Below are 16,380 nucleotides of genomic sequence, written 5' to 3'. Positions count from 1 at the left end.
GCCCTCGGCTTCTGGGAGGTGATCTCTAAGGCTTTGGAATGTCTTGCCTGCCAGAGGTGTCTTCGTTTGCCTGGGGACATTGGGTCATGGTGTGTGATTTAGAGCAGGGACTGTGAGTGATGCGTAGCAGTGGAGGGTCTGGGAACAGAACAGCCACGTGGGCAGTCAGCTGTGCTCATGTAACAGAGCCACAGCAAAGACCCTGGACACCAAGGCTTCCCTGGTGGGGAACACTCCCTGTGTGTCGTCACACATCAGTGCCAGGGAAGTGGTGCTGTCCGTGACTCCACGAGAGAGGACCGTGGGAGCTCCGTGTCAGGAGCTTTCCTGGACTCTGTGCTGTGTGCTTCTTCCTTGGCTGATGATTTTAATCTGTATTCCCTCCCTATAAGAGATCACAACTTTCGGTGAGTTCTGTGAGATCTCCCAGCGAATTATCACAGCTCAGGGTGGGTTGGGGAACCCCTTGAACTTGTAGTTGGTGTCAGAAGTCAGGGTAGTGCTTTGGGGACTGTGTCCCCTCCCACTGCCAGTTGGCTAAAGGTTCACAGGCCATCACTGACTGACTGTACGAGGGAAGATGGCTCATCGCTGGGGCGGGGGTCGGGGCTGATACTTTAGACAATGACTAAGGAACACAGAGCTGCAAATCGAGGTAGATGGACCCCCTTAGTCTCTTAAAACAACATTTGTCAAATGCTAATGCTCATACAAATAACATGGGATCTGATAAAATGCAGATTCTGAATCTACAGGTCCAAGCGTGGCCTGATCTGCATTTCTGATAAGCTGATGCAACTGCTCCTTGGAGCACATGTTGAGTAACAAGGTCTTACTTACATAAGTGGTTTCCAAACTGTGTTGCATATTAAAATCCCCTAGGGAGGCTTTAATTACCCTCATGCCCAGGCTGCACACCGTTTAGTGTAAGAGGCCAGGTGTCCCTTTCCTTGTTGTTGCAATGTTGGCAGGTATAGTCAATCAAAGCGTGGGACCAGGTAAAGCTGTGCTCGTGATTGAAAAACGCAGGCTAACAATAGAGGTTGAGAGGTTGCTTAAGAAGATTGGGAGGGGCCAGGTGTGATGGTTGACGCCTGTAATCCCAGCACTTTCGGAGGCTGAGGTGGGCAGATCACGAGGTCTGGAGTTCCAGACTAGTCTGGTCAACATGGTGACAACCCATCTCTACTAAAGATACAAAAAGTTAGCCAGGCACGGCGGCGTGTGCCTGTAATCCCAGCTACTCAGGAGGCTGAGGCAGGAGAATTGCCTGAACCCAGGAGGCGGAGGTTGCAATGAGCCAAGATCACACCATTGCACTCCAGCCTGGGCAACAGGGTGAGATCCTGTCTCAAAAAAAGAAGAAGGTTGGGAAATACAGAAAAACAAGCCTGACAAAGGAGCAAGTAGCTCCGCGTGGGATTCTCCTTGTCCTTGGGGAGCTCTTCCTTAGCATGCTGTGGCTATCATCACCAGTCTGCCACAGCCCTAGTTACTTAGATCCCTTGCAGCAACTCAGCTCTGGAGCCCGGGCTCAATGGCGGGAGTAGGCAAATGTTTGCCCAGACTCAGCATTGCAGTGATGTTCTTTTCAGGCCATTAAGTGCTGATATTTTACTATGACTGTATTTTTTTAATCACTTTGAATGCTGGATTCGGTAGCTAGGAAGGGACCACCTTAGAGGTCAAAGGGCCACTTGCCTAAAAATAAGGTCCTGAAAAAAAAAAACCCAGAAGCCCAAGGGGACACTCATGTCTTACGAAAGGAAACTCTACGGAGGGCTTTTCAAAATGCCTAGGCATCTGAGCACATCCTCGCGGGAAAGACCTCCCCAGCACTAATGTGGCCTCCTCAGGGGTTCAAGAGGAGCCATGGAAAAGGCAGCTGGGGACATCTCCTGGGAAAGGGGCCACTTCCCATCGCCTGGGAATGGCCTGGTCCACTTCCCTCCCCATAAGTGATTCCCTGCGTCCCCATTCCACCTGTGGGCCTCCAAGGTTCAAACTACCTGCTGCCTCTGCATGGTGTGGACATACAGGCAGCCAGGCTGAGGAGCAAGCAACAGTGGGCATGCAGATAACCTTGGCTCCCAGGGCCCCAGAGGCACTCACCACCTTCACTCTGGCCATTACGATGTGGCAGAACTGTACTCCCAAAGCCGTACTGTTCATTATAATAAGAAGAAAATTAACATACATTAAGTGCAGTAAATGTGCCAGGCACGGTACCAAGTGCTTTGTACCAATGTCTCATCTAACATGGACAAAACCCAGTAAAACAGGTATTATTATTATTGCCCTTTTTACAGACGCAGCAAAGTTTGGAGAGCCCTGGAACTTGGCCATAGTTACGTGGCAAGTTAAAGCCTGGTTCTTAAAGCTGGGCTGCCAGACCCCAAGGCCGGGAAGACCCAATTGTTCTCTGAATGTCCAGGGCACTCAAGCAACCTGTCCAAGGTCACATAGTGACCTCGAGAAGGAGCAAGGCAGTAAACTCCAGGGAGAGGACAGGCCTCCTATGTGTTGTGGTGCCCCAGGACCCATTAGGAAATGACCTGGCCGCAGAGATGACCCCTCCCAAGCCAAGGGATGGATCTTAGAACCTTGACACAGCTCAAAGCGGGAAGCGCAGTGCTACGCTTCAGTGAGTAGTAGGATAAGTGGCAGGAATGGAGTTGCCCACAGAGGGAAATGAACTCTGTGGCAAGCCCTAAGTTTCTTAACAGGAACCAGAGGCTGTAAGCTAAGTAAAGGCATTCACAAGTGCCCAGGGTATGACGGTGCAAGCTTAGGGGAGACTGGTAGGCTTCTCAGAGGATGCAGAAGCCCCTGCAGAACGGCCTACCAATGTTTCCCACGTCTGGGATCTTCTTCTCCCCTTTGAAGCATCCAAGAGAGCCATCAGCGGGCTGGAGATAAGGCGCTGGGTCCTGGCCCATGAACCCCTCACACTCCGGCTCCCACCTCCCACTTCCACCAAGTTCTCTCGCCAATGGCTACCTCTCCTGAGCAGGAGCTAGGGGAAGGCAAGGAGAGCAGGGAAGAAGGAATGATGTCTCCAAAAATGGAGCGTCTGCTCTGAGCAATGATGGGATCCCTCTGGTTCCCTCTCAAATGGATGACACCTCACATCGACACTTCAGGTCTCCTGCTCCTGGTCCTTCACCCTCGGACTTGGAAATCCCCTCGGTGAGGATGGAGATACAGCTTTTTCCTGCCCAAGTGCCTTTCTCAGGAGAGAGTAGAAAGCATCACCCAGCTTCTTCCTCCAAAGGCACAGAGAGATGCTCTCAGCTTTCTGTGAATCTGAGCACTCCACTCAGGCCTTTTCTTTGAAGGTTAGCACATCCACCACATCCCCTAATGCTTATTCAGCATCTGTTCTCCAAAGAGCCAAGGCTAGGAGTTACCTCCAGGGGGACTCTTTCAGAGAGATCACAGTTCCTTTATGCAAGGCAGAGAGTTCCTCTAATGGTTGCTAGGAGTCTGACCCCAGAATTCAGATTTATGGAACAAAATTCTAGAACAAATTTGGTTCAGAACCAGGTAGAGCTTGATGTAGATCCTGGGGCCACTCTAGCTTCCCAACACTGCTTCTGGGAGCCTTGGTTCTTATAAACCACTGAACATGGCCCTGGGCCCAGGTCAAATCTGTTGGAGGCATGGTAGTAGACACACACACACACACACACACACACACACACACACACACCAGCACTGATGGCTTATGTTCCCAACGTGCCCCAAGGTGCCTAAGGATTTCCCAAATTCAGAAGTTTTCAGAGCCTTCCGTGTACGCCAGGGAGCATTACAGTTACATGTGAGCGTTTTTGTTTCTGTTGACTTGAGTTGTACAACGCCCGACTCACAGTGAATTCAGCTCTACAGAGTTCTTGCAGGGTTGTCCAGATGTGGCAGGGTCCTCCTTTTCAGAGAGCTCTGGAACAGGAGGTGAGAGGACATATGAGGGGGCAGAGGCGGAGTGCAGGAATCAGGCCACGAAGAGCTACCCCTCACTGGAGCCCAGGCCCTTTCAGCCCCTTGTTTGCCAGAGCTGTGACCCCTTCACCTCTATATGCCCAGATAATGGAAGCAATTTCTGTCCTTTTTCTGAGTACCTCTTGCCTCACCAGCCCTCCCCAGACCAAACACACCCCAGACAAGGATGGGAGCAGGTACGGTTTCCAGCTGTGACACTGGGGCAGTGCAATGTCAGAGGGCCAGAAGTTACAACATTATCACACTTACTCATTTCCTTGTACCATGCAGGGCAGAAGTCCCGTAGACTCAAGTCTGTCGAAGGACTGTGTGGACACTTCCTCTTTCCTGACCTTTGTGTCACTCCACTTTGACCTAACCTCCTACCCACGACCCCTTCTTCCAAGTCCCCGGGGCCTGATGTCCTGGCCCATTCCTCTCCTTGGGAAATTAATCCTTCCCTCCTCTACTCCCAGTTCACCCAGCCCCCAGCCCCGGAAGATGTTGCTTCTTATATCTTGGAAAATCCAGCATTTCAGGCTCTGTTCAAACTCACACAGAGTCTCTTTTGCCCAGCCTTTGCTAAGTCAGGATTGGAGAAAATGGATGGCAAAAAGGAAGATTAATGAGCTCATGCACACCAGCATGGCCAGAGAGAAGTTGGCTTTAGGCACATCAGAGCCAGGACCCAAATACCCCCGGACGCTCCCTGCCTACAGTCCTGTGTCTGTGTGGGTGGGCTTCTTTCTCTCCAGCTAGAGCTGGGTTCTAGTGCAAGCCTGATGGAGGTAGTGGGTGTTTTATTCCAGTTCAGACTCCCCAGCAATGAGAACTGCAACAGACATCCTCTGTTGTTATCTAGAGAAGCACCAGTCTAGTGAGACTTGAAGGAAACATATCCCTTCTGGCTGGACGTGGTGGTTTGCACCTGTAGTCCCAGCACTTGGGGAGGCCGAGGCAGGTGGATCACTTGAGGCCGGGAGTTCAAGACCAGCCTGGGCAACATGGTGAAACCCAGTCTCTAAAAAAAAAGTACAAAAATTAGTCGGGCATGGTGGCACATGCCTGTAAACCTAGCTACTTAGGAGGCTGAGGCAGGAGAATTGCTTGAACCTGGGAGGTGGCGGTGGCAGTGAGCCGAGATTGCACCACTGCACTCCAGCCTGGGTGATGGAGTGAGACTCTGTCTCAAAAACAAACAAACAGCAATGACAACAAAAACCAAAACATACTCTTTCTGTTAACATCACTTTGTTCCTGGACCTTACAAAATGATAATCCTGGCACCTTGGTCCTGGCTCACCTTACAAACTCCAGGACTAGGCTGTCTTTGAAACTATTATCACCTGAATTTTGTCCCCAGAAGGTATGTCTATGTTCTAACTCCTGGAACCTCAGAATGTGACATTATTTGCAAACAGGGACACTGCAGATGTAATTAGTTAAGATGAGGTCATAATGGAGTTGTGTGGGCCTGTAACCCATTATAACTGATGTTCTTATGAGAAGAAACACAGAGACAAGCACACTGGGAAAATGCCACGTGACAAGAGCCAAGGGACACTGAGAATTGCTGGCGACACCAGAAGCTAAGAGAAAACCATGGAGCAGCTTCTCCCCTGGAGCCTTCAGCAGGAACACAGCCCTGCTGACGCCCTGATTCCAGACTTCTAGCATCCAGAACTATGAGACAATACACGTCTGCTATGTGAAGCCTCCCAGCTTACGAGACTTAGTTGCGGCAACTCTAGAAAACTAATACAGCACCCAATATGGTGGCACAGCTCAGACTGATTCTCCCCTGGGTAGAAGGTGCTTGTGTTTCGCTTCATGCCACCAAAATGGAAAATCATTTTGGTTGAGGCTGCTATGCTCTTGCTTGGCTACTGTCACTCAACTCACTGTCTTCTAGAAACAAGGATGACGTGCTACTCAAGACAAAACAAACAACTCAACAGCAGGCAGTGTAAATGGCTTTACAAGTACTGCAGGCAAGAAATGATACAATATCCTTACTGGAAACTTGAGCAAAGGCCTGCTGTGAAACATGGTAAGACTTTTACATCAGTCAACCTGCTGCAGTCCGTTGCTCTGTCATGAAGCAAATAACAGAAAAGGCTCTGAGCTCTATGCTATGTTCATGGACATCTCTGGGGCCCAAACATCTGTCATAATGCTTCCTCCTGCTTTGAGTGTCTAAGACATTGATTAATTTAAGGCATTAAGGACATACGTACTGTTCAGAGATTCAAATTATGCAGATTTAATCAGTGGACTGAATAAGCGACTGTTGCTGATGTTGTAGATGGGTTGCCCAGTAAAATACAGGGCCCCCAATTTAAATTTTAATTTCAGACAAACAATAAATGATTTTTTTGTATCAGTATGCCCCAAATTCAGATTATTATTTTTTTTTTTTTGAGACAGAGTCTCACTCTGTCACCTAGGCTGGAGTGCAATGGCACGATCTCGGCTCACTGCAACCTCTACTTCCCGGGTTCAAGTGACTGATTCTCCTGCCTCAGCCTCCTGTGTAGCTGGGATTACAGCTGCCTGCCACGATGCCTGGCTAATTTTTGTATTTTTAGTAGAGACGGGGTTTCACCACGTTGGCCAGGCTGGTTTCAAGGTCCTGATCTCAGGTGATCCACCCGCCTCGGCCTCCCAAAGTGCTGGGATTACAGGGGTGAGTCACCGCCCCGACCAGCATGTCATTTTTATTTGTGAAACCTGGCAACTGTACCTGCAGAGCTACACTTAGTCTCTAATACTGCACGTTTAGAGCTGTCACAGGATGTGACGGCCATAATGCAATCCTTAATGGCACCATCTGATTGAAGGAAATGTTACATTTCTAGTGGCCCAAGAAAAGCCTTTCACTGTGAGGCTACATCACCACATGCCGCATAATCGTACAAAGAACACAGCATTTTGATGTACTAATGTGTGGTCTGAGAGCAGAGGGAGGAGGACATTCTCCCCAACTTCACACACACATGAAATTTGTAACTGTCAGAAATGGCAGAACTACAGAAAGTATATGAAATCTGTTACATAAACATCGACACCTCAGTCAGAGTTCTATTCTCTTTGGCAGTAGCACAATACACAAGTTTTTCAAGACAGAAAACAAATAATATACGGCCTCTCTTAAGATGGTATCAACTCCATCTGTAATAGTGAGTCTCTCTTAAAGAAGGTCCCCAGGAGTGGGGGTGGCATTGTGGATGGGGGGTTGTGTCATTTTCCCTGATACAACTCACACCGTCCTGCATGCCCCTTGCCAGACTGAGAAGCACTGATCTAAAGTGAGCTGAAGAAGTAAAAGACAATAAAAATATATTCTACATGTTTTCGTCTGTCGTCCCTCTTCTACTTTAATAATACATCTTAGAGAGAGTTAGGGTGTGGAATAGAATCAATCTACTCATCCGTCTTGTAGCATCCACACTGTTTAGGTAGGATTGGCTCACCCGCAGCTCCAAGAGTGGGTTCTAATTTGCCCAGGCTAATAGGTAAAACCCCACCCCTTGGCACAGTAATGGGTTCATTAATGCAATCAGTGCACTGTGTTCTTCTGGAATGTGCCCCCTTAAAAATATTCATCACCACCAGTGACCGTGTCGTCTGTTCTGGTCAATGAAAGATAAATGGAATTCTGGTTGTTGCCTCTTGGAAAGGGTTTCATGGTTTTTGTTTTTGTTTTTTACGTTTTCTCCTGTTAAAAGCGGGTAGACTCATCAGGGCCATTAGCCTGTTTCTTTCTTTCTGCAAGGAGCTAAAATAGGATACCAAAGGTGGAGGCACCATCTTGCCACCTGGGAAACAAAATCCACAAAACCAGAGGAGATGGAATAGAAGGATGGAAGGAGCCAGGGTCTTGATGACTCCCTTGAACAGCTTCACCAGTCCTGGTCCATCTACCCTGAAAAAATAATAATTATTATAACCCTATCTGAATCAAAAGAGAAGAAAATTGGCATAAAGGTAGACAAATAGAGAGAGAGCACAAAACAGAGAGCCTTGAAATAGACCTCTACTGGCCGTAAAATTAAAACTCGATCTGCTCTGCCAGACGTAGTGGCTCGGGCCTGTAATCCCAGCACTTGGGTAGGCCGAGGTGGATCAATCACTTGAGCTCAGGAGCTCCAGACGAGCCTGAGCAACATGGCAAAATCCCGTGTAAACCAAAAATACAAAAAAATTAGCCAAGCGTAGTGGTGTACACCTGTGGTCCCAGTTACTTAAGAGGCTGAGGCAGGAGGATCCCTTGAGCCCAGGAGGCAGAGGTTATAATAAGCCATGATTGCACCAGTACACCCCAGCCTGGACAACAAGTGAGACGCCGGGTCAAAAAAATTAAGAAACCACAACCAAGTTGATCTACTGAACTTAACTCGAAAGTTAACGTTTCCACTCATCAAAAGACATTAAGAACATGAAAAGGCAAACCACAACTAGAAGAGAATTATTCACAATACATTTATCTGACAAAGGGCTTTTATTCCAAAGATATGCACTTCTATAAATGAAAACCAAAAGACAAACCAAGAAATATACAAACAACCCAATGTTTTTAAAGAATCAGCACAAAGAGTTGAATGGACATGTCAGAGAGGAAAGTATAGAAGTGGCTGACAAGCATTTGAAAAGGGGCTCTACATAATTAGTCATCAGAGAAGTACAATTATTACAACCAGAGAGATATCACATCGACTGGAATGGCCGAAATGTTTAAACTGGCAACAGGAAATGCCTGTGAGCACGTGGAGTAGCTGGAACACACATGTTGCCATTGAGAGAGTGAAACAGGACAACCACTTTGAAAAACTGTTGTGCAGTTTCTTATAATATTAGATGGGTAGCTATTCATTATCCAACATTCTACTTGTAGTTATTTACCCCAGAAAAAGAAAAACATGTGAAAGACTTGTACATGAATGTTTTTTAACAGTTTTACACATAATAGGCAAAAATTGCCAGCAGTCCAAATGTTCACCAACAAATAAATGGATAAACAAATTGTAGGATATTTATTCAATAGAACACTAGGAAATATAAAGGAAAACACTACCGATACGTTCAATAACATGGATGAATCTCATCAACATTACATTGAGCCAACGGAAGCTTCATACAAAGATTGCATTCTGTATTATTCCATTTATATGACGTTCTATTATAGAAACAGGTAAAACTAACATATAGAAAGAGAAATCAGAACCACGGTTGTCTGCGGGGAGGAGCTGGGATTAACAAGAAAGGGACAGGACATAATTTCCTATGGTGATAATATTTTTTTGATGGAATGGTTTTATATACCTATGTTATTCTACATTTGTCAAAACTCATTGAACTATGCACTTAAAATTTGTGCAATTTGCATGATGTAAACAATATCTCTTAAAAAAATTGCCCTATTTGGTTAAGCTTCTGCAGTCAGGTCTCTGTTAATGCAGCGAAATGCAATCCCAACTGATTCGGGGAGGAAGCACTAGAGTTAAAGACAAAGATGACAAAGGTGAAAGGGACTGGGCGAAGTGGCTCACGTGTGTAATTCCAGCACTTTGGGAGGCTGTGGCGGGCAGATTGCTTGAGCTCAGGAGTTCAAGACCAGCCTGGGCAACATGGTAAAACCCTGTCTCTACCAAAACTACAAAAGATTAGCCAGGCTTGGTGATGTGCACCTGTGATCCCAGCTACTTGTGAGGCGGGGGTGGGAGGATTGCTTGAGCACAGAAGGCAGAGGTTGCAAGTGAGCTGTGATTGCCCCGCTGCGCTGCAGCCTGGGTGAGAGAGACCCTGTCTCAAAAACAAACAAAAAAAGATAAAGGTGAAATAAAGAATCGTCAGAAGGTTGGTAGTGTGGAATACAATGTGACCCCCTCCATCTATAAGTCCTTAAATCTTCAGAAGCATGGTAGAATGAATTGTATTAATCACATGATGGTATTAAATTTTCTGGTGCAAGTGGGTGGGAAAACTACAGAAGAAACTGGGCTCTAGGACAAGCCGTGTTGGGTGGAGATGGGACTGCATGTGCCTATTCCAAGGGGGCCTCAGGGCAGGGAGAGGGTGGGGAGAGGGTAAGCTATCAGGCATTTTCAGGCAGCATGGGAAGGGAATCGCTATCACTGCCCTACTTTCTAGTAGTGATGTCCTGCAGTGGTTTTGAGTGCATTTAGCTCAGAGCAGTTTTTGTTGCAGCCACATACGACCCTCTTGTGGAAGATCTTTCCTCTTGACCGTGGGATCTGAGATACCCAAATAGATGCCCCGTATCAACTAAGACTGACTCTAAGGGTAAGGAAATAAAGTTGCCTATGGGTCAAAGGTTCAGGGCCTGGCAGGCATGGCAAATTTCTAAATTCCCACAGCTGAACTCTCTAACAAAAGGAGCTATAAACTGATTTACAACCTGGACCACTATAACTCTGATTGGACAGAGGCTTGGCCTTACAAACATTCTTTTTGGATAAGCAGTTGCAGAGCTTAAGCCAGTTTCAACCAGTTTATAGAGGGGGTACACGAACCGTCTTTGTGTCCTCTAGTTCACCTTTTAATGTAAAGAGCCAAATTCCACCAATTTTAGTGCTGAAACCCAGCCCCCACCTGAATATGAAAAGTATGTTACATATACGTTTATCTATCATGCCGGCATCAGCTCATCTCATAAATATGTATAGCTTCCCCCGAAACCTGCTGAATATGTATGGTACCAGCCCTGTGAGGCATAAAGCCCAACCTGTCCTTCCCCCCTTCAAAGAGAGAGCACTTTCAATCCACACTGGAGACCTTCTCTTCTCTGTTTGCAAACTGATACTACCAGTAAATTCCTCCTTTGTACTATTTAATAACCATCCCGGTGATCTTCTGGATGAACCCATTATTCTACCCATCAGATAGTCTTGTCATCTGGCTCCCGATGTTCTCCCAAACCTTTTATACCCAGGCCCAACCGGAACTGAGCCTCCAAGAACAAAATCCTGCAGGCGTCCACCTGAACTACACCAGCCAACAGAGACTCATGGGGCCATCATATTATTAGCAAGGAACCTTGTGTGTTGATACCAAAACATTCTCCAGCTTTTCTGCAGATCCCGAGGGGGAAAGGAACCAAACACTGTTACAAATACCTACCACACAGCCAGGGTCAGTGGCTCACGCCTGTAATCCCAGCAATTTGGAAGGCCAAGGCGGGCAGATCATGAGGTCAGGAGTTCGAGACTAGCTGGACCAACATGGTGAAACCCCCGTCTCTACTAAAAATAGAAAAAATTATTTGGGCGTGGTGGCGCACACCTGTAATCCCAGCTACTCAGGAGGTTGAGGCAGAGAAATGCTTGAACCCAGGAGGCAGAGGTTGCAGTGAGCTGAGATCGCACCACTGTACTCCAACCTGTACAACAAGAACAAAACCCTGTCTCAAAAACAAACAAACAAAAAAAAATACCTACTGCAGCTTGTAAGGCAGACACCAGGTGAATGCTTTTGATGATGGTGGTGCTGATGGTGCCAATGGTGACGATTGTATTCCACAAAGTAGTGCTGCTTCTTTCTCCCTCCTTTTTTTTGGTGGAGCCACAGATCTCCTAGAAAAGCGTGGGTTTAGAAAGTAAGAGAAATTGTGCTCACCATATTCCAGCTTAGCAGGGACAGTGGCCATGCTGTTTCTGGGAGAAAACACATGATAAAAGGGTGATTTCTATCTTAGGCTCTCAAGGTCTCCTTCAGCAGAGAAACTTCCATTCTCCAACAGAAATGTACCGAGAAATTTAACAGAGACTCTGGTTTCTGTTCCCTGCTCTCTCTCACATTCTACCTCTTTGAAAGAAGACTTGACTCACCCAGTCAATAAGCCTGGGAGAAGAACTGAGCGTGTGCAGCTCAGCCCCTTCCCAGCCCTCTCCTCCAGCTAACTCATTCCAGAATATGCATTTCACCTGCCTTTTCTGCCAGGTCGTAAGCTGCAAATTAAATGCAAAGCTTCAAAACCCCAAAATTCCAGGTAACCACATTAGTTCTGAGAGGTAGGTGCTATTTTTTTGGCTAAACTCTAATTCCCCTCAAACACCAATGTGGCCTTGGCCGTGCTAGGCAGCTTCAGTGGCATTCTTGTTTGAACTGCCGCGACACCGCCTCTCACACAGGGCGCTAAGATGTCACCTGGGCTTCACTTGACACAAATGCTTTGTTATGTACTAAACCCATCTTAGCTTTTTTTGTGTGAGTCCACAACCACTTTTTAAAAACTACCAGCTGGCATCAAAATAATTTATAAACACGTTCATGGATAAGGTGGCAAGATAGTCCTCCTAGAAAAGGGGCTCATTGGGATAGCAGAAAATATGCTTCTCTCAGTTTACATTACCATAAAAATGAAAACACACAACTTAAAAATTCTTGCAGCAAATTCTCACCACTCTGCCACTGCAGTCATGTCTCTTCTCCAGCCCCAGCCTGGCCAGGGACTGCAGACTCCACTTGAGAAGCTGTCCCCCTCTCTCAAGTCTCCTTCCATACTGTCTTGCTTTGTCCCAAATCAGACTCCATTTGGAGTGGATCTCACTCCCTCTATCAGACTGCAACAAAGCATGTTATGCATCCCAGAGAGTTTTTGCTCAGGCCTATCCTAGGATCTATAGAAGTGATGCTTATGTTCCAGTGCTTTTCTAACATGACCTGGCCAGGTATCACCTTCAGCCTTATGTTCTGTCATATAAGGCAATTCCATGAGAAGCTTCCTTCCACTTGGGATTTATGAACTGGGTGTTAGCTTCCGATCTGCACTGACGTTGGTAGGTCTCCGCAGCTGGATACAAGGGAGGAAGGCGGCTGTCTATCAAACCCAGGTCTGACTCTCGCCTCCTCCAATGGATTGGCATTGGAACAGACTCTCGCCCATCACGCCCCCTGAAACTACCTCCTCCACAGGTCACCAGCTGTCAGCTGGAGAAGGAGTCTCAGGAGATGGATGCCACTCTTTAGTCTCTGAAAGGCCACGTGCTAAAAATATTGATGCCAGAGACTGTCACTTGAGGAACACTTGGCAGTGAGGCAGATGGGCTGTGAAACGGAGCAGCCCTGCCCTCCAGGGAAGGGTTTCTCAATCAGCCCAGTCTATGAATGAGCCGAGTGCCCTGCCGCCCACTGGGCTCTCTCCCTGGGGAGATAGACGTCTCCACTCTTTTCCTCCTACTTGGCCTTGTCCCCAAACAGGGGCTCACTTCTGTGTTTCCTCTTTGGATAAATGAGATCTTGGCTCTCCCCTGTGCCTAAGCTCAAAACCAAAGAATCATCCTTCACACTCGCTGCCCATGTTGACTGCCTCGCTGATCTCACCCATTCCCACCAAGTTCAGTTCCCTCATCGCCTCTTGCCACACTCCTACAGAGGCCTCTTAAATTATCCCCGCCTCAGTCACTCCTCTTGACAACCCATATTATGCACATCACCAGTATTATCGTGTTTAATTTTGTCTCTTTCTAAAAACAGTGCCCCACTGCCTGTAAACAAAGTACACCCCCCTAAAAATCAGTGTTTCTCACCCTGTCCCACCAGCCTGCTTTTCTGTATCAGTTATCTAGTTCTGCCAAACAAATTACCCCAGAAGTTAGTGGCTTAAAGCAACAAAACATTTCTTTTCTCAATTTCTGTGGGTCAGAAATGCAGGAAGGTCTTAGCTGGACTTTTTGGCTCAAGGTGTCTCATGGGTTTCAGTCCAGAGGTTGGCTGGGGCTGCAGTCACATGAAGGATTGACCTAGTGCTGGAAAATTCACCCTCAAGATGGCTCGTCCACATGGACAGCACACTGGCGCTGGCTGCTGCAGGAGACCTGAGTTCCTCTCCCACGTGGGTCTCTCCCTAGGCTGCCTGTGTATTCAGGACAAGGCAGCTGGCTTCCGCTAGAGCAGCTGATCCAAAAGACAGTAAGGGCCAGGCGTGGCGGCTCATACCTGCAATCCTGGCACTTTGGGAGGCTGAGGCGTGTGGATCATCTGAGGTCAGGAGTTCGAAACCAGCCTAGCCAACATGGTGAGAAACCCTGTCTCTACTATAAATACAAAATTAGCCAGGCGTGGTGGTGCACGCCTGTAATCACAGCTACTTGGGAGGCTGAAGCAGGAGAATCACTTGAACCTGGGAGGCAGAGGTTGTAGTGAGCAGAGCTGGCACCATTGCACTCCAGCCTGAGCAACAAAGGCAAAATTCCGTTCTCCCTGCGCCCCCCAAAAAAAGACAGTAAGGAAGTGACTACATCTTCTATGAACTCATCTTAGAAGTCACACACCATCATTCCTACCATATGCAATTGGTCACACAGACCAGCCCTGATACAATGTTGGGGACGCTACACAATAATGGGAATACCAGGCAAGGGCGGGTGGGCACCAGTGTGGAGGATGGCTGCCACCATTTCCCATCTTGGCCCTCACCCTCTCGTCCTGCGCACCTAGAGTTGTAGCCGCTTAAAGTGATCCTCCTCCCAATTCCAGCAGCCAGAAGCCTAGCTGTCCCCCGGGAGTTCACTCTGCCAAAGGCCTCCCAGGCCCTGTAAGCTTTAATGAGCTCCTCCTCCCCTGGCTCACTTAGCGCTTTTACTGCTATTATTGTACTCACCACACCCTGCCTTGGATAATAGTTGGGTGCAAATGTATCTGCCTCCAAAGATTGAAAACTCCTGAAGGACAGAACCCAAGACTTATTCACGTTTTTACCCCATCCTTGGCAAAGCACTTGGAGAAGGAGATACTCTATAAGAGTTCATTAAATTGAGTTAAATGTGCCTTCCTTCTTGTCAGGGTCACTGGTTGGACTGACTCTTGAAAGAGAAGAGAATGTTTCATTTGGCGTTCATACTAAGTGCGAGCTGTTGGGTATGAACACAGTCCTTGCTTTTATAGTGTTTTCAACCTACTGAAACATTTATAAATTCTCACAAATGACTGGCCAAATGACACCACATTTAAAAATCTCTATTCTGTCAATTCAGTGCGTCAGAATATCCTGATAGGATTTTTAAAAATAGTTTACCTATTTTGAAATGGAGTGTAAGAGGAAAAAACTGCTTACTTAGAAGATTTTATGAGCCAATCTTTCTACTTTCCTTTTGACTTTTCCGTGATGGCTCCCGTTTATTCATTCATACACTCAGCAAGCACTGAGCAATGTCACTGTGGGGACTCCGAGATAAACAAGATCAGATTTTTTTCCTTAAAGAAACCTGACTTCGGCCAGGCATGGTGGCTCACACCTGTAATCCCAGCACTATGGGAGGTCGAGGTGGACAGATCACCTGAGGTCGGGAGTTCAAGACCAGCCTGACCAACATGGAGAAACCCATCTCTACTAAAAATATAAAATTAGCCAAGCGTGGTGGCGCATGCCTATAATCCCAGCTACTCGGGAGGCCGAGACAGGAGAATCCCTTGAACCCAGGAGGCGGAGGTTGCGGTGAGCCAAGATTGCACCACTGCACTCCAGCCTGGGCAACAAGAGTGAAACTCCATCTTGAAAAAAAAAAAAAGAAAGAAACTTGGCTTCTTAGAGGCTAGTGGAGAAGATAAACAGGTACACTTATCACTGCAATGCAATAGCTAACACAAGGACGAGGACTAGCATAACAGCAGATTCCAACCACGACTCTGAGGATGCTCCCCTCCGTGCGGCAGGGTGGGGGAAGGGCCCTACTGCTGCTGCAGAAGCCCCTGAGAGCAATAAGCAATAAGCACTACCAACTGCATCAGAAAAACAAAGCTGTGTCTTTTCTGTTCAGTAAGATCTGGGTACCATTGACTGATGCTCAGAACTAAACAAATATCCTTGCCAATGCCTCCTTCTTTCTAGGCAGAGAATTGAGAGCCAAGAAAGAAAGGGGTGCTTTGAAAGCTGTGCTTTGAAGTTTGCAAGGTGAGGGAGGGACTTTGGCAGTGTGAGTTCACTCAAAAGTCAATCAGTCCTCATCTGAGACTGCCCTAGTGCCCACCACCAGGTGGCCATCCTGGAGAGGACTGGCAAATACCGGTGGCTCAATCCTAGTGATTCCGTTGAATCTAGAGACTGCTGATCTTCCAAGAATACAGAAAAGAAAAGAAACACGTTCAGATATTAATTCTTGGGAATCAGTATTATTCCCATAATAATCACATTTTTTAACCAAGAATCAGAACCTGTGGGTACTTCCATTGTTTGGTACATGGATCCGATAAGGGGTTGGAATATTTTACTTCATTGCTGGCTTGCAATCCTGGGACATGTGACTGCTAAACTAAATCTCATAAATGCTCATTTATTTTTAATGCATGTATTTCATGCGTGTGCAATATATCATATGCATAAAAAGAACGTATATGATCTATGCACAGTTTAAAGCTTAATAAAGAGAACACCCATTTACCCAC

At 47.0% G+C, this 16,380-nt stretch overlaps 1 protein-coding gene and 1 long non-coding RNA gene across 2 annotated transcripts in view; both read right to left on the bottom strand.

Annotated features, from left to right (window-relative positions):
• Positions 1-4,085, bottom strand: part of ALOX5AP (arachidonate 5-lipoxygenase activating protein) — a 50,378-nt gene extending 46,293 nt beyond the window's left edge. Inside the window, exon 1 of the mRNA XM_012474143.2 lies at positions 3,713-4,085. The gene's annotated coding sequence lies outside the window, so the exon portion shown is untranslated. The remainder of the gene's footprint in view (positions 1-3,712) is intronic.
• A 7,356-nt stretch (positions 4,086-11,441) lies between these two features.
• The window catches only part of LOC105732107 (uncharacterized), a 38,176-nt gene continuing 33,237 nt past the window's right edge, over positions 11,442-16,380 (bottom strand). Inside the window, exon 3 of the long non-coding RNA XR_010337141.1 lies at positions 11,442-11,570. This is a non-coding gene — a long non-coding RNA (uncharacterized LOC105732107). The remainder of the gene's footprint in view (positions 11,571-16,380) is intronic.

The sequence above is a fragment of the Aotus nancymaae genome, unplaced genomic scaffold (assembly GCF_030222135.1).
Source record: "Aotus nancymaae isolate 86718 unplaced genomic scaffold, 86718_ANA_hifiasm-v0.15.2.pri h1tg000043l, whole genome shotgun sequence".
Lineage (NCBI taxonomy): Eukaryota > Metazoa > Chordata > Mammalia > Primates > Aotidae > Aotus > Aotus nancymaae.
The sequence above is the reverse complement of the archived record's forward strand: the minus strand, read 5'-3'. Positions and strand labels throughout refer to the sequence as shown.